This window comes from Schistocerca gregaria, chromosome 6 (assembly GCF_023897955.1).
Source record: "Schistocerca gregaria isolate iqSchGreg1 chromosome 6, iqSchGreg1.2, whole genome shotgun sequence".
NCBI classification, from domain to species: domain Eukaryota; kingdom Metazoa; phylum Arthropoda; class Insecta; order Orthoptera; family Acrididae; genus Schistocerca; species Schistocerca gregaria.
In genome coordinates this window covers 57,743,086-57,761,238 of record NC_064925.1, presented here as the reverse complement: position 1 = coordinate 57,761,238, position 18,153 = coordinate 57,743,086, and the positions used below count along the sequence as shown (strand labels likewise).

Below are 18,153 nucleotides of genomic sequence, written 5' to 3'. Positions count from 1 at the left end.
ATGATGTAATCTAATTGAAATCTTCCCGTATCTCCCGGCCTTTTCCAAGTATACCTCCTCCTCTTGTGATTCTTGAACAGGGTATTCGCTATTACTAGCTGAAACTTGTTACAGAACTCAATTAGTCTTTCTCCTCTTTCATTCCTTGTCCCAAGCCCATATTCTCCTGTAACCTTTTCTTATACTCCTTCCCCTACAACTGCATTCCAGTCGCCCATGACTATTAGATTTTCGTCCCCCTTTACATACTGCATTACCCTTTCAATATCCTCATACACTTTCTCTATCTGTTCATCTTCAGCTTGCGACGTCGGCACGTATACTTGAACTATCGTTGTCGGTGTTGGTCTGCTGTCGATTCTGATTAGAACAATCCGGTCATTGAACCGTGCACACACAGTAACACACCCTCTGCCCTACCTTCCTATTCATAACGAATCCTACACCTGTTATACCATTTTCTGCTGCTGTTGATATTACCCGATACTCATCTGACCAGAAATCCTTGTCTTCCTTCCACTTCACTTCACTGACCCCTACTATATCTAGACTGATCCTTTGCATTTCCCTTTTCAGATTTTCTAGTTTCCCTACCACGTTCAAGCTTCTGACATTCCACGCCCCGACTCATAGACCGTTATCCTTTCGTTGATTATTCAATCTTTTTCTCATGGTAACCTCCCCCTTGGCAGTCCCCTCCCGGAGATCCGAATGGGGGACTATTCCGGAATCTTTTGCCAATGGAGAGATCATCATGACACTTCTTCAACTACAGGCCACATGTCCTGTGCATACACGTTACGTGGCATATCATTTATACACTCCTGGAAATTGAAATAAGAACACCGTGAATTCATTGTCCCAGGAAGGGGAAACTTTATTGACACATTCCTGGGGTCAGATACATCACATGATCACACTGACAGAACCACAGGCACATAGACACAGGCAACAGAGCATGCACAATGTCGGCACTAGTACAGTGTATATCCACCTTTCGCAGCAATGCAGGCTGCTATTCTCCCATGCAGACGATCGTAGAGATGCTGGATGTAGTCCTGTGGAACGGCTTGCCATGCCATTTCCTCCTGGCGCCTCAGTTGGACCAGCGTTCGTGCTGGACGTGCAGACCGCGTGAGACGACGCTTCATCCAGTCCCAAACATGCTCAATGGGGGACAGATCCGGAGATCTTGCTGGCCAGGGTAGTTGACTTACACCTTCTAGAGCACGTTGGGTGGCACGGGATACATGCGGACGTGCATTGTCCTGTTGGAACAGCAAGTTCCCTTGCCGGTCTAGGAATGGTAGAACGATGGGTTCGATGACGGTTTGGATGTACCGTGCACTATTCAGTGTCCCCTCGACGATCACCAGAGGTGTACGGCCAGTGTAGGAGATCGCTCCCCACACCATGATGCCGGGTGTTGGCCCTGTGTGTCTCGGTCGTATGCAGTCCTGATTGTGGCGCTCACCTGCACGGCGCCAAACACGCATACGACCATCACTGGCACCAAGGCAGAAGCGACTCTCATCGCTGAAGACGACACGTCTCCATTCGTCCCTCCATTCACGCCTGTTGCAAACACGGTTCACCTCCAAACTCCGCATCCTTACTGCTGAGTTAAAAGAGAGGATGCACAGGCAGGCCTTTTGAGCGTCATATGACCGCCAAAATGAATCAATAACACTACAACCCCTCAGTATGCACAGATTATACTCTGGAGCCACTGTATACAGGCCTTTTGGGTTTTAAAATATTTTTCCGGCAGTGTATAATTCAGAAATCGACTGAATTTGGCTATTAATAAACCCATTGGCGCTTACCCATATGACCGAGCGTTTCTAGGCACTTCAGTCCGGACCCACGCGGCTGCTACGGTCGCAGGTTCGAATCCTGCCTCGGGCATGGTGTTTGTGATGTCCTTAGGTTAGTTAGTTTTACGTAGTTCTAAGTGTAGTGGACTGACGACCTCAGATGTTAAGTCCCATAGTGCTTAGAGCCATTTGAACCATTTTTGAAACCCATTGGCAATGCTCCACGCCTTAGTCAGAATTTGTGTTTACAGTTGTATTATCTAATGACCACAATGGAATGCGAACTTACATTTGAAAATGTCGTTAGCAGACGAACACGTTCTCGTGTTCGAGAACCAACGGCACTGCTGACATGCAGCGCGGTCACGGAAGGCTCATTGTGTGCGGCCGCTGGTACATTTCCCCTCGCGTCACAAGGTCAAAACAACTCGCTATGTTTCCGGAACCGGCATGCCTGATTGCAGCGCTAGTATCTTCTGTTTGTATTGAACAAGGGACTTCTTATTTGATTCCTTTTCGTTTGGCTCTGCTTCAGTGACGGATGAATTTGTAAAGCTCCTTCCCCCCACCCATCTAGTACTCAGTTCATTAACATGGATAATCCAATTTGTCATTTCGTATCAGCTATATCTTATTAAAGATTTTATGTCCAGTAGCTATGGAATTTCACGAATAACTGACAAACAGTTAACAACAAACACTTCCACAATGAGATTTTCACTCTGCAGCGGAATGTGCGCTGATATGAAACCTCCTGGGAGATTAAAACTGCGTGCCGCACCAAGACTCGAGCTCGGGACCTTTGCCTTTCGCGGGCAAGTGCTCTACCGTCTGAGCTACCCAAGCACGACTCAGGTCCCGTTCTCCTCTGCCAGGAAGTTTCGAATCAGCGCAGACTCTGCTGCAGAGTGAAAATCTCATTCTTCCAGGAAAGCTTGTTCTGCAAGGTCCGCGGGAGAGCTTCCGTGAAGTTTGGAAGGTACTAAAGTACGGAAGTACAGGTGTGAGGGCGGGCCCTGAGTCTTGCTTGGGTAGCTCAGGTGCTAAAGCACTTGCCCGCCAAAGGCAAAGGTCCTGAGTTCGAGTCTCGGTCCGGCATACAGTTTTAATCTGCCAGCAAGTTTCAACAAACACTGCCGTTCAACAAACAACACTGCTCCCGAAATGAAAATTTTTGACACAGTTACTGGTAACGCACATGCTTTAAACGAGCCAATGCTCATTGTTATTGTTGTGTACACGATAAAACGGCGTAAGAAATAGTGTTTCAAAAAGGTTTCTCCTATTTCACAAGACGGTACACGAGTTGGAGAAAAATACGGAAAACCCGCGAGAAGCGCTTGCTTAAAAGTAAGTGCGTGTGCTAGCCAAGCCTAGCGTGTGCTAGCCAAGTGAGTACCGCTGTATTTGAGCACGAGCGGCACCTGTGTAATGTCCTCAGTAAATTGCAAGTGTCAGAAAATTTGAAAGTTTGTGATAAGTTCCTGTCGGGCCAAACTGCTGACGTTATCGGTCCCTAGGTCTACACACCACTTGATCTGACTAAGTTACGCTAAGAACAACACACACACCCATGCCCGAGGGAGAACTCGAACATGCCACGGGGGGAGCCGCGCGAACCGTGGCAATGCGCCCCAGACCACACGGCTACGAGGCGCGGCGCAAGTGTCACAACAGTGTTCTGTTTACTTGTGAATGCACTACATCGCAGCTAACTGCAGTCTAACGAGGGCAAATGTCGGTGCTCGTGTGGTGGGTGCATCCGTAACCAAGGGAGACGAAGTGTTTGGTGTTTCAAAAAGAACAGTATCGAAGATTTATACCGCACATAGGGAAGGCGACACGAGGCCCCAGGAGTAGATAACATTCCGTTAGAGCTACTCATAGCACTGGGAGAGCCAGCCCTGACAAAACTCTTCCATCTGGTAAGCAAGATGTATGAGACAGGCGAAAAACCCTCAGACTTCAAGAAGAATATAATAATTCCAATCCCAAAGAAAGCAGGTGTTGACAGATGTGAAAATTCCCGAACTATCAACTAATAAGTAACGGCTGCAAAATACGAACGGAAAAACTGGTAGAAGACCACCTCTGGGAAGATCAGTTTCGATTCCGTAGAAATGCTGGAACACGTGAGGCAATACTGACCCTTCGACTTACCTTATAAAAAGATTAAGGAAAGGCAAACCTACGTTTCTAGCATTTGTAGACTTAGAGAAAGCTTTTGACAATCTTGATTGAGATACTCTCTTTCAAATTCTGAAGGTGGCAGGGGTAAAATATAGGGAGCGAAAGGCTATTTACAATTTGTACAGAAAGCAGATGGCAGTTATAAAAGTCAAGTGGTATGACAGGGAAGCAGTGGTTGGGAAGGGAGTGAGGCAGGGTTGTAGCCTATCCCCGATGTTATTCAATCTGTATATTGATCAAGCAATAAAGGAAACAAAAGAAAAGTTCGGAGTAGGAATTAAAATCCATGGAGAAGAAATAAAAACTTTGAGGTTCGCAGATGACATTCTAGTTCTGCCAGAGACAGCAAAGAACTTGGAAGAGCAGTTGAACGGAATGGATAGGAGGATATAAGATGAACATCAACAAAAGCTAAACGAGGATAATGGAATGTAGTCAAATTAAGTCGGGTGATGCTGAGGGAATTAGATTAGGAGATGAGACACTTAAAGTAGTAAAGGAGTTTTGCTATTTGGAGAGCACAATAACTTACGATGGTCGAAGTAGAGAGAGTGGCAGTGGCAATGAAAGCGTTTCTGAAGAAGAGAAATTTGTTAACATCGAGTATAGATTTAAGTGTCAGAAAGTCGTTTCTGAAAGTATTTGTATGGAATGCAGCCATGTATGTAAGTGAAACATGGACGATAACTAGTTTGGACAATAGAATAGAAGTTTTCGAAATGTGGCGCTACAAAAGAATGCTGAAGATTAGATGGGTAGATCATATAACTAATGAGGAGGTATTGAATAGGACTGGGGAGAAGAAAAGTTTTTGGATCAACTTGATTAGAAGAAGGGACCGGTTGGTAGGACATGTTCTGAGGCATCAAGGGATCACCAATTTAACATTGGAAGGCAGCGTGAAGGGTAAAACTCGTAGAGGGAGACCAAGAGATGAATACACTAAACAGATACAGAAGGATGTAGGTTGCAGTAAGTACTGGTAGATCAAGAAGCTTGATAGAGTAGCATGGAGAGCTGCATCAAACCAGTCTCCGGACTGAAGACCACAACAACAACAACAACAACATATACAGAACCTAGATAGGAGTAGCTACACTCGTATCTGCTTTTGCGTTTGCACCGGAATACTGGTATGTTGCATGCTGGTTACTTCATGCCAGTCTGATGTTTGTTATATGCGGTATTCATTGTGCTGCAATTTTAGCATCTAGCAATTTATTTCCTTTAAGAATAAGTGCGTGTGTTCAGAGAAGGAGACAATGCTATTTTCAACAATTGAAATTCGAGCTAGAACAAAATTCAGCGATGACATTAGTCTAATAACATGTTTTCGTAAAACAGAACGTTCACGATTTTCACAAAGGGTTGGAGAAGAGTATGCAACCTTAAGAAAACTCCGAGCGAGGTGGCGCAGTGGTTAACAGACTGTGCTCACCTTCGGGAGAACGACTGTTCAATCCCGCGTTCGGTCATCCTGATTCAGGTTTTCCGTGATTTCCCTAAAACGCTTCAGGCAAATGCCGGGATGTTTCCTTTGAAAGGGCACGACCCACTTCCTTCCTCATTCTTCTCTAACACGATGGGACCGATGACCTCTCTATTTGGTTCCCCCCCCCCCCAAAACAACCAACCGTGAGAATACGCAGTCTGCTCCTCACAATTCAGAGTAGTTAAAGTGAGCTTCCGACAAACGTGCATCGGCGGATACTAAACTGATTATTAAAAAGAGGTTGGAAATAATAGTATCATCGACTCGATTTTTCTTTGTGAGTTTCATTTGAATGGAACTCACTTTCGTCATTTTAATCATAAACGTGGTAAACTGTTTGTTTACCTTTTCGGTGCAAGGTTTATTCAGGTGCTAAAATTGGGTGTGTTGGCTGATATCTAACGGTAACTGTCCCAGAAAGGTTGAAAATCACTACTGTAAGGAATACCGCAACTCTTTCCTAGAATGTCCATTGCGAGGAGAGAAAACCAGCGACACTTAGACGTCATTACCAAACAGCGCAACTTCTTTTGACACCCTTCCATTTTTTTCTTTATCGGTTCAGAACCAAATATATTTTGTTTTATTATTATTATTTTTTACTCCCAGTATATTCACAGAAATAATGCGAACACTACTCTCATTGTACTATGTCACACTGACTCTCATTCGGGTTTTGAAAATTCATATATGCCAATTCATAACATGATGTCTGGCAGAAGCTGACCCGAGTGAGCGACAACTGTTCTGGTCAGTTTAAATTCGTTGTCATCGTGAGAGTTACACACACACACACCTGCGAAATGAAAACTTATCTCCGTAAGCAGCTGTATCTCTGTAACGAATAAAGATTAAACGTTTGTTATACAGTCCGCCGCGTCTGGTCTCGCGGTAGCATTCTCGCTTCCCGAGCACGGGGCCCTGGTTCGATTCACGACGGGGTCGGCCATTTTCACCTGTACCGAGATGACTGGGTGTTCTTGTGTCGTCTTCATCACCATTCATCTCCATTATGGTCGGAGAAAGGCAATGGCAAACCATCTCCATTAGGACCTTACCTAATACGGCGGTGCGGGTCTCCCGCATCGTTCACATATGCTCTGTCAAGCAGCATGGGTTTTCATTTACATTCCATACAGAATGTTTTATTCGGATTAAGCCGGCCGGGGTGGCCGCGCGGTTTGAGCGCCATGTCACCGACAGCACGACTCCACCCGCCGGAGGTTCGAGTCCTGCTTCCGGCATAGGTGTGTGTATATGTGTGTTTGTGTGTGTGTGTGTGTGTGTGTGTGTGTGTGTGTGTTGTTCTTAGCATAACTTAGTTTAAGTAGTGTGTAAGTCTAGGGACCGATGACCTGAGCTTTTTGGTCCCTTAGGTATTCACACACACTCGAACTTTTTTTTATTCTGATTAGTCAATATTACCACTTCCTAATACCTGGTGTTTTATTCTCCTACTTTTAATCGTAAATAGGTACGAGCTTTGTCTATCGCACAGTGTTATTTGACCATGTTGCTGCGTATTCCCTTTCCCCCCTCTCCCCCCCCCCCCCATACCCCCCGGCCCCCTCACTACCCCGATCCCCCTCCCCCCTCCTCCCTACCCCCTACCCCCTCCCCCTCCCCCCTCCCCACTTTCCATACGCATCAAGTATTACGTGTGGTATTTCTTCAAATAAACTCTGTATACTCCACGACATAATATAAGTCTAGATTGATAAATAATCGGTTCGAGCATACACGTTGTAGTTATCGAAGATCTATTTTTGCAAGCGATGGAAGCTGTGCTGGTATATTTGCATTTTAGCCGGCGTTCTTGCTCCGCAGAGAGCGAGACGCCACAGTTCGTTGTTCTTCCCGTGTACCGCTATTAGAGTTTCTGTTGTTTCTGTTGCAGGTTCCCTCATACTGAGAGACGGCAGTGTAGGCACACGGAGAAATACATTGCAGCCGGTGACGGTAACAACTGAGAACTCAATCAAGTAATTTCATCTGATAGTAAGTAGTATGAAGAAAATAGCCGCTTAATTTGCGCTGCTAACCATTATCTGGTGGTTCACTGCGATTCTCCAAGTCAGCGGCGAAAACCGCACAAACAGTCGTACCGGAAAATTAAAGTAATGTGGAGAGATGCAACGGAAAAATCGAAGTAACCGAAAAAAACTAATTCCGTGGCTCATGAAAAGCACCTGGTTGTTTCTGGCATGTGAAAGAATTCTTGCGAGGCAGTTTGAAGGACAACGCCCAACAAGAACGCGTAACACTACATAGTAGAAAGTTTCCGAACATCTTTTCCCGTCTGTCCCAAAGACGTCAGCTGGTAGTGTGGAAGACGAGCTTTACCAGCCCCTTGCATGTACCGGGTGATTCAAAAAGAAATAACAAGTTTCGATTGTTTCTTACAGAAATCTATAAAAGACAGAAACTCACTGCGCATGTCACTGAGTAGAGGAAGGTTCAAAGTTTTGACACTAGTGCGCTGTTGTTTGTTTCTAGGAACATGGCGACTGCGCCACAACAGAAATCATTTTGTGCATTGGGTAGCAAGATCTTATTCATTACTTTTGGCCTTCCACGTCACCAGACGTCACACCTGGCGATTCTTTTCTGTGTGGAGTGCATAACAGAGTCTCTGTCCCACCTATGGCAGCTGCTCTTCAAGAGTTGAGAAATGGAATTGTACAAGCTGTCGATTCAATAAACGGTGACCTTTTGATTCGTGTCTGGAATGAAATTAACTACCGTTTCGATGTTTCTCGAGCAGCGCATGGTGTTTATGTTCGGTATGTGGTACAGTGTCTGGGTCAACAAAAAAGTTTGAATCTTTCTCTATCCAGTGACGTGTGCAGTGTTTCTCTCTTTTTGTACCATCCCTGAAATAAACAAGTGAAATCTAAGCTTTCTTTTTGTATCAACTTCTAACTGTATTCTGACAACTGTATTCTGGTGACCTGAACATACGAAGTAGGTGGTAAACCCGTAAGGAGACGCGTGTAGGTTGGTTGGTTGGTTGGTTTGGAGATTAAAGGGTCTAAACTGCATGGTTATCAATCCTTTTCTCCTTAGACAGGTCTCAGATTAAAACCGTACTCCAAAGGAACCCTGTCGCTTGAAATCCGAGGAAGAAACAAAATGCGTAAAACTATGTGTGTAACCACACTGAAGAAGGAAACAAAAGTATCAAGCCAAAATTGAAAATATTAACGAAAAGGAAAGAAGCGCGCTTGTAGAAGAGAATGACTACCAGATTGGTATTTTATAATGGTGGCTGTATTGTGGATGTGGGTAAGAGAGGTCAATCCATTTAATAATCCCAGCATGTAATTATTTATATTGTTTTGCTTGCAACAAGTTTCACGACAACTGTAGCTATTTTAAATGGTTTTCCTTCTTTTTTTTATTCCAATCTTTCATCACAGTATAAAGTCTTTCGACGATGACCGGTTTCAGTCGGTAATGACCATCTACAGATCTGTTCTACACCATGTCCTAATGTGATAAAGCTGTAGTGGTATCGGCTTTATCCCATTAGGACATGGTGTAGAACAGATCTGTAGATGGTCATTACCGACTGAAACCAGTCATCGTCGAAAGACTTTATACTGTGATGAAAGATTGGAATAAAAAACATTTGACAGTACCTGGATCACGGTTTGTATTAGCGACTATGTCGCAGCTTGTGAGATGACTTTTATTGTTCTGACTTTTTTAAAATTTATTTGACTTTGGTCTCAAAATGCATTTTTGCTTGACAAATGGCTTGCTCTCAGAGGCACCGATAATACATTTTTATATAAGCTTAACTGTAATACCACTAGTTTTGCTACATTTTGTTGTCATACGCTCTAATCTTCACGCCAAATATCCTCCGCGTGCTGAACGTTACTGCGAAGATATCGAACAATTCCGACAATGCTCGGCTGCCTCCTCACGTCGATAGTCACCATTTGTTTAACAAGTCGATCATTTTGTTGCATTTATTTAAAGGTTTTTTTCTTCGGTCATTGACTGTGTCCGTTGCCATCTCTTTAATGCTTAATAATAATAATGGCATGTGACGAGGGCCTCCCGTCGGGTAGACCGTTCGCCTGGTACAAGTCTTTCGATTTGACGCCACTTCGGCGACTTTCGCGTCGAGGGGGATGAAATGATGATGATTAGGACAACACAACACCCAGTCCCTGAGCGGAGAAAACCTCCGACCCAGTCAGGAATCGAACCCGGGCCCTTAGGATTGACAGTCCGTCGCGGTGACCACTCAGCTACCAGGGGCGGACAATGCTTAATAATGATCATACGTAACTATGCGCATAAATGTGCGTGTCTCCCCAAGCTGCATTGTAACTTACGGGCTTCTGTTCTCACTGTGTTCAGCTTCCCTGCTCTTGTGGCTGGAGGCTACACAGGCACCTGTCATACACTATCTGACCAAAATCGACCGGCCAGTCCTACGTAATGCGGGACTGACCACCAGGTTTCGCGACAGGCGGACCCGGAACTATGAAAGATGAGTAACAGGAGAATTGGTCGTCCTCCCCTCTACCCTCACTCCTCCCTCCCTTATTCCCTTCTCTCTCATATCGATGCCCCTGGCAGATCCTGTGGTTTACTCATCGTCATCACTGTTGTGTTTGGTGCTGTTCTCCTGTGCGTCAAGAGCTGTGGTTTTAATTGTGTACTCGACTTGTTTATCGTCCATGACTGTTCCGTGCTACGCCGTCCGCCATGTCGTTGTTTTATTTAGATTTATGACTTTTCTGCTCCAGCCATACTTTTCCTGGTGCCTTTTAATCAAGTGTGTGTGTGTGTTTTTGTTAGTGTGAATTACATTTTTCAGATTTTTATCTCCGATTTAGTCACCACTTTGAATCCTTTCTTTTCTTCTGTTCTGCCTTTTTAGTTTTGTATATTCCGCCATGTTTTCTTCTGTATATTGTTTTAAATGTCTTCTTGTCTATTTTTGTCTCTTGGCTGAAGAGCAGCGCTTATGCTGCTAGCAGCCCGCCCCTGGTGGGCGATGGAAATAACAATAAAGGAAAAAAAAGAATTGCTCTGTCAGAGAGGTCAGTGATTTAAGACGTGGCCTAGTCACTGGATTTCACCTCAGCGACGAGCTCATCAGGGAAATTTCAACACTCCTAAAGCTGCCCAAGCCGAATGTTGATCATGTGATTGTGAAGCGGAAACGCGAAGGAACAGCCTCAGCTAAACAGACGCCAGGCGACCTTGTGTACTGACGGTCGGTGACCGTCCAACATTGCGAACGATGGTAGTAAAAAAATTGCGCGAAATCAACGAAAGGAATCATTCGTGAGTCCCAGAGTGATATCAGCGGTCGAGCTAGAACGACGATAGTGTGTAGGGAGTTACAAAGAGTGGGCTCCTCATAGGCCACACATTTATGTAGTCAATGCTAAGCGTCGGCCGAGGTGGTGTAAAGAGTGACACCAGTGGGCAGAGTGTGACTGGAAAGCGGTCAATCATACATACATCACCTCGGTTCCGAGAATACCGGAACCTGTACAGAAAACTGGAATAGAGATCAACATAAACATCATTTCTTCCCATTTTACTGCTCATGAAAACCACACATTGCATGTTGAACCACCATACAGCGAGATCTTCAGAAGTGGTGGTCCAGATTGCTCCACACGCCGGTACCTCTAACACCCAGTCGCACGTCCTCTTGAATTGATGCATGCCTGTATTCGTCGTGGCATACTATCCACAAGTTCATCAAGGCACTGTCGGTCCAGATTGTCCCACACCTCAACGGCGATGCGCCGTAGATCCCTCAGACTGGTTGGTGGGTCACGTCGTCCATAAACAGCCCTTTTCAATTCATCCTTGGCCTGTTCGATAGGGTTGGTGTCTGGAGAACTTTCTGGCCACCCTAGTCGAGTGATGTTGTTATCATGAAGGAAGTCATTCACAAGATGTGCACAATGGGGAATCGAATTGTCGTCCATGAAGACGCATGCCTCGCCAATATTCTGCCGATATCGTTGCACAGTCGGTCGGAGGATAGCATTCACGTATCGTACAGTCGTTAAGGCGCCTTCCATGACCACCAGCGGTGTACGTCGGCCCCAAATATTGCCACCCCAAAACAGCAGGGAACGTACACCTTGCAGCACTCGCTGGACAGTGTCTAAGCTGTTCAGCCTGACCAGGCTGCCTCCAAACACGTCTCCGACGACTGTCTGTGACACTCATCGGTGAAGAGAACGAGATGCCAATCCTGAGCTGTCCATTCGGCACGTTGTTGGGCCCATCTGTACCGCGCTGCATGGTGTCGTGGTTGCAAGGTTGGACCTCGCCATGGACGTCAGGAGTGAAGTTGCGCATCAGTCAGCCTATTGCGCACAGTTTGAGTCGTAACACGACGTGCTGTGGCTGCACAGAAAGCATTATTCAACATGGGGCGTTGCTGTCAGGGTTCCTCCGATCCATAATCCGTAGGTAGCGGTCAACCACGGCAGTAGTAGCCCTTGGGCGGCCTGAGCGAGGCATGTCATCAACAGTTCCTGTCTCTCTGTATCTCCTCCATGCCCGAACAACATCGCTTTGGTTCACTCCGAGATGCCTGGACACTTTCCTTGTTGAGACCTTCTGACGCGATCGAACGGCGGTATTGACCGTCTAGGCATAGCTGAACTACAGACAACACCAGCCGTGTACCTCCTTCCAGGTGGAATGACTGGAACTGATCGGCCGTCGGACCCCCTACGTCTAATAGGCGCTGCTCATACATAGTTGCTTACATCTTTCGGCGGGTTTAGTGACACCTCTGAACAGTCAAAGGGACTGCGCCTGTGATAAAATATTCGCAGTCAACGTCTATTTTCAGGAGTTCTGGGAACCGGGGTGAGACAAAACATTTTTTGATGTGTGTACTATGTCCTGTGTCAATGCGATGAAAGGCTTTTGGTTGGGCGAAAGCCTGCACAACATTACCTGTTGTCATGTGTATCATGGGAAGTATGAAGGAGGTGGTGTCACGGTACAAGGAAGTTGTCGTGGTTAGAATGTGGTACTCCTGTCGCGGTTAAGAAAACGCTAAACGCGGAAGAAAACGAACACGTTTTACAGCATTATGCACTGCGTACAGCAGATGAGCAGTTCGGAGTCGATGACTGTTTGCAGCAGCGGCACAATTCAGCCTGTCACAAACCTGCATATACGAGGCAAAGCTTTGTGCTCAGTAATATTCCTGAAATGGACTGGTCCGATGAGAGTCCTGTCTCGAGTCCAGTGAAACACTTTGCTTCATATTCCAGCGTCTAACATCTCACCCTTCTCTGGTTTTCGCTTTTGTGGAACGTCCTCCACACAGATTGAGGCACCTCGTTGCAAGTGTCCTTAGCAAAACTTTACCCGTCAACAAAGGCGAAGGGTTGAGACACGCAATACTAATGTTCACTAATAGGTGTCCAAATACGTTGGATCGGTGTATACAACTTTCCTCTGTAGCTGTAGTAACCGTGCGGAATCCTGTGCCAACAGTGGAAAATTTCAAGTAACGAGATATATGCTGGGAGTTCCCGATCATTTAAACGTGACACGGACAAGGAAATTACTTTCACTGTGTCGAGTACCCAATCATTTCGCTGTTGCAGCGAAGCGTTCCTAGCGATCGGGAAAAAAGCGCAGGCCATTCAAGTTCTCAACAACGTCATTGGGAAAAGTCCATAACTACAAGGGTTGCCCAGAAAGTAATGCCCCGCTTCTTTTTCTGAAGCAGAAAACAATGACACAAATGCGAAACGTTACGTATCTGTTCTTTGAGGTCTCTTGAGTGAGCGCGCCAAGTTTCCATCACTTCCGATAGAAAGCGTAGCTGCAGAACAGCCTCAAAGTGGCGTCTGCAAGTGATGTACCTTACAAGCAAAGTGCCGTCATTGAATTTCTCACTCACAGAAAGATACTGTGGGGAATATTCATAAATACTTGTGCAAAGTCTATGGAGCATCTACTGCCGACAGAAGTACAGATATTCGTTAGGCACGGACGGTGAGGTCCACGGAGCTCCACGATTTACAGTGGTCGGAGAGACAATCCACGGCTGTCACACCTGACGTGCGGCATCGAACTAATGTTGTCATTCGCGAGGACACTTGGCGCTGCGTCTGTCAATCACCTAAGAAAGTTCACACAGTGAACCACTGGCTCCGCCACCTGGACAAGGATTGGTACCGCCTTTGTTTCATGCTGGAGGAAGGCCATAGAACCGGATGTAAATTTCGTGGAAAAACAGGGTGTGTGTAATTCTCATTATATTCAATAAAAAACTGTTGAAGAAAAAATGCGGTGCATTACTTTCTGGGCTTCCCTCGTATTAGGCTTATATTGCTGACATCGGAATGTTGTAGAATTTTGGAACGTGTTTTATACTCGCGCGTTATGACGTTTCTGGTGACCGAGAATCACCACCGTAGAAAGCAACATGGTTTCCGGAAACAACGATCTTGTGAGACCCAATTCGCTCTGTTCGTCCACGAGACCCAGAAAGCAGTAGATTTGTGCCTAGGTAGATGCCGCAATCTTTGACTTCCGGAAGGCATTCGATGCAGTTCGACATTACCTCCTAAAGAACAAAATACGAAAGTACGAAACATGAGACCAACTGTGTGATGAGAATGAAGAGTTCTTAGTAAACAGAATACACCGTGTAGTTCTTAACAGAGAGAGGTCTGCAGACGTAAAAGTAACTTCAGCGTACGCAAACGGAGTGTTATAAATGGTTCAAATGGCTCTGAGCACTATGGGACTCAACTACTGCGGCCATTAGTCCCCTAGAACTTAGAACTACTTAAACCTAACTAACCTAAGGACATCACACACATCCATGCCCGAGGCAGGATTCGAACCTGCGACCGTAGCAGTCGCACGGTTCCGGACTGCGCGCCTAGAACCGCGAGACCACCGCGGCCGGTCGAGTGTTATGGAACTATTACTTGTGCAAGATAAAGGGCCTTTATAAATTAGTGACACAAAAGTAACCTTTAATTGTGACAAGGATAAATATCTTGCAGAAATGTATTTTCCATTGTTTAATTACAGAAATGTTTGATACAGCACTGAATGCAGTGTGTTTTCAAGTTTTAATCCCACCTAACACTGTTAGTTCCCGACGTTCCTGTTACGTGGCACGCGCGTATGAGTTATTCCAACAATCATCGTGGAGTCGTATAATGGTACAGAGTGTGCACAGTCTTGTCTATGGTTTCACGAATCTACATTCGCTACTATGGTTCAGAGAAAATTCGGGACTCAAAGACAGAGTGTCGTGTTCAGTTACTGATACACAGCCAGATTCGGTGAAATGATTGTACCCATCAATAACAGCTGTCGGCCAGAAGGCTTCAAAAATGGTTCAAATGGCTCTGAGCACTATGGGACTTAACGTCTATGGACATCTGTCCCCTAGAACTTAGAACTACTGAATCCTAACTAACCGAAGGACAGCACACAACACCCAGTCTTCACGAGGCACAGAAAATCCCTGACCCCGCCGGGAATCTAACCCGGGAACCCGGGCGCGGGAAGTGAGAACGCTACCGAACGACCACGAGCTGCGGGCTAGGCCAGAAGGCCTCGTGGCCAAAAACAGTGCTCAATTGTGTGCGCGCGCGCTAGTGTGTGTGTGTGTGTGTGTGTGTGTGTGTGTTGTCTGGCCGAAAGCTCACATGTTTAGCAGTCCTTTTGTCGAGCCTCCCTGCGAATCAGCATCTCGTCTGTATGGTTAGTAGCATTCTATCCTTTTCAGAATATTGTCATTAATTGATAAACACCATGCGTATAAATGATCTAATGGATAACGTCGTAAGTTCCATGAGCCATGATGGTGTTAAATACTTAAGACGTTCAGGGGTATAAAGTTGTAGCTAAATCGAGGAATAATCGCAGAGGATCGGTACTTGTCGCAGGGATTGACAGTCGTCTCACAAAATAAACAAATGTAACCCGTGTCCATAAACAGCTAGAAAGATCCGTTGCAGAAAAATCACTGGAGGCAGCCACATGCTTTAAATAATCGACCGTACGTGTACGAAGCGAATTTAAATGGAACATAAAACTGATCGCAGGTAAGGCAGAGTGAGACACATCGGAGGAATCCTCAGGAAGCAGGTTACAAATTCCCCGTTCGTCCAGTGCTTGAATACTGCTCTTGGGTCTGGAATCTGTACATATGGGACTAACAGAGTAAATAGAAGAAATACACTGAAGAGCCAAAGAAACTGGTACACCTGCCTAATATGGAGTGGGGCCCCCGCGAGCACGCAGAAGTGCAGCAGCACGACGTGGCATGGACTCGACTCATGTCTGAACTAGTGCTGGAGGGAATTAACACAGAGAATCCTGCAGGGCTGTCCACAAGAGTACAATAGGGAGGAGATCTCATCTGAACAGCACATCGCAAGGCATTCCAAATATGCTCAATAATGTTCATTTCTTGGGAATTTGGTGGCCAGCGATCATTACAGAGCCTCTACCAGCTTGAGCAGTCCCCTGCTGACATGCAGGGTCCATGGATTCATGACGTTGTCTCCATACCCGTACACGTCCACCCACTAGATACAATTTGAAACGAGATTTGTCCGACCAGGCAACATGTTTCCAGTCATCAACAGTACAATGTCGGAGTTGATGGGCCCAGCCGAGGCTTAAAGCTTTGTGTCGTGCAGTCATCAAGGGTATACGAGTGGGCCTTCGGCTCCTAAAGCCGATACCGATGATGTTTCGTTGAATGATTCGCAAGCTGTCTCTTGGTGATGGCGCAGCATTGACATCTGCAGCAATTTGCGGAAGGGCTGCACTTCTGTCACGCTGAACGATTCTCTTCAGTCGTCGTTGGCCCCGTTCTTGCAGAATCTTTTTCAGGCCGCAGCGATGTTGGAGATTTTATGTTTTACCGGATGCTTGATATTCACGGTACACTCGTGAAATGTCGTACGTGTAAGTCCCCCTTCATCGCTACCTTGGACAAGCTGTGTCCCTTCGTTTGTGCGTGAACTATAACACCACATTCAAACTGACTTAAATTTTGATAACTTGCCATTGAAACCCTGGTTACCGATCTAATAACTGCGCCAGACATTTGTTGTGTTATATCAGCGTTGCCGACCGCAGCGCCGTATTCTGCCGGATTACGTATGTCTGTATTTGTATACGCATGCCTATGCGAGTTTCTTTATCTCTACAGTGTAAATCATACTACGAAAGCCATCTCATGGTGTGTATCGGAGGGTACTTCTGATACCAATAATTGGTCCTCCCCCCCCCCGCCCTACACTGTTCCACGCGCGAATGGCGTGTGGGAAGAATGGTTATCGGTAAGCCTTTGTGCTGGCTCTAATTTCTCGAATTTTCTAATGGTGATCATTAGGTGGGATGTATGTTGGAAGAAGTAGGCTTTACCAGCGTAATAAGTCTTGAAAGTCTACTCGTGTTTGCTGTCGGAGCAGCAGACTTTCAAAGAATTAGTATGCTATCCGATTATTCCCGAAAGGTACTCTCTCTCAATTCTATAGTAAACCTCCGTGATTCTCGCCGCCTCTCTTCTAATGTCTGCCACGGGGCTTTGATGAGCATCTCCGTATTGCTCTCGCACCGACTGAACGATCCCGTGACGAAAGGCACCGCTCTTCGTTGTATCTTCTCTCTGTCTCTCTTCTATCAGTCCTACCTGATAGCAGTCCCATTATCATGAACAATACTCGAGAAGGTCGAATAAGCTCCTTATAAGCCACTTCTTTCTTGGACGAATTACGTTTCCTTAGTATTCTTCCTACGAATCTTAGTCTGGCATCTGCGTATCTTACTATTCCTGTTGTGTGATCGTCCCATTTATGGTCGGTCTGAACTGTTATTCCTAGATGTTTTAAGGAAGATGCAGTCTCCAGCAGTTGGTCATCGATAGTGTAGTTCTACAGTACTGGCAATATATTGCATTTATTTACGTTCAGGGTCAACTGCCAGTCAACAGGTAATTCTGCAAATCGATACTGTCTTCTGGCGTCGATACTTTGCTACAGACAACCGCATCATCTGCAAACAGCCTTAAAGAGCACCCGACACTTTCTACTGGATCATTTATGTACATTGCCAACAATAACGGCCCTCTCACACTACTTTGGCGTACTCCGGAAATTACCCGTACATCTGTCGATTTTGCCAGGTTCAGGGCGACGTGTTGAGCCCTGTCTGCAAGGAAGTCTTGAATACAACTGCAGATCTCGTCCGATACTCGATGAGCACCTGTCTTTTTTTTCACTAAACCGCCATTGCCAGACAGTGTCCAATGCCTTACTGAAGTCACGGAACACGGCATGAGCCTGAGCGCCGTTGTGTACTGTGCTATGGATGTTATGGAGGAACAGAGCGAGCTGAGTTTCGAGAGACTTCTGATAGTGGAATCCATATATATTGTTGTGGAGAAGATTTTCGTTCTCCAAAAACGTAATTTTTTAGCATAAAAGATTTTCCATAACTGTACAGCAGATTGACGTCAACAATATATTTCTATAATTGTGCGTATCATTTTCGGAAACAGGAATGACCTGAGCTTTTTTACTCTCGCTGGGTACCCTTCGTTGCTGCAGCGATCTACGATAAACTGCTGCAAGAAGGGGAGCAAGATCTTTCGCAGAC

General features: G+C 45.7%; 1 protein-coding gene across 2 annotated transcripts in view; it reads left to right on the top strand.

Annotated features, from left to right (window-relative positions):
• Positions 1-18,153, top strand: part of LOC126277925 (protein croquemort-like) — a 220,827-nt gene that overhangs the window by 74,549 nt on the left and 128,125 nt on the right. The window contains exon 2 of one of the 2 annotated variants that reach the window (XM_049977502.1): positions 7,397-7,497. The gene's annotated coding sequence lies outside the window, so the exon portion shown is untranslated. The remainder of the gene's footprint in view (positions 1-7,396; positions 7,498-18,153) is intronic. The other variant, XM_049977501.1, reaches the window with a different exon arrangement.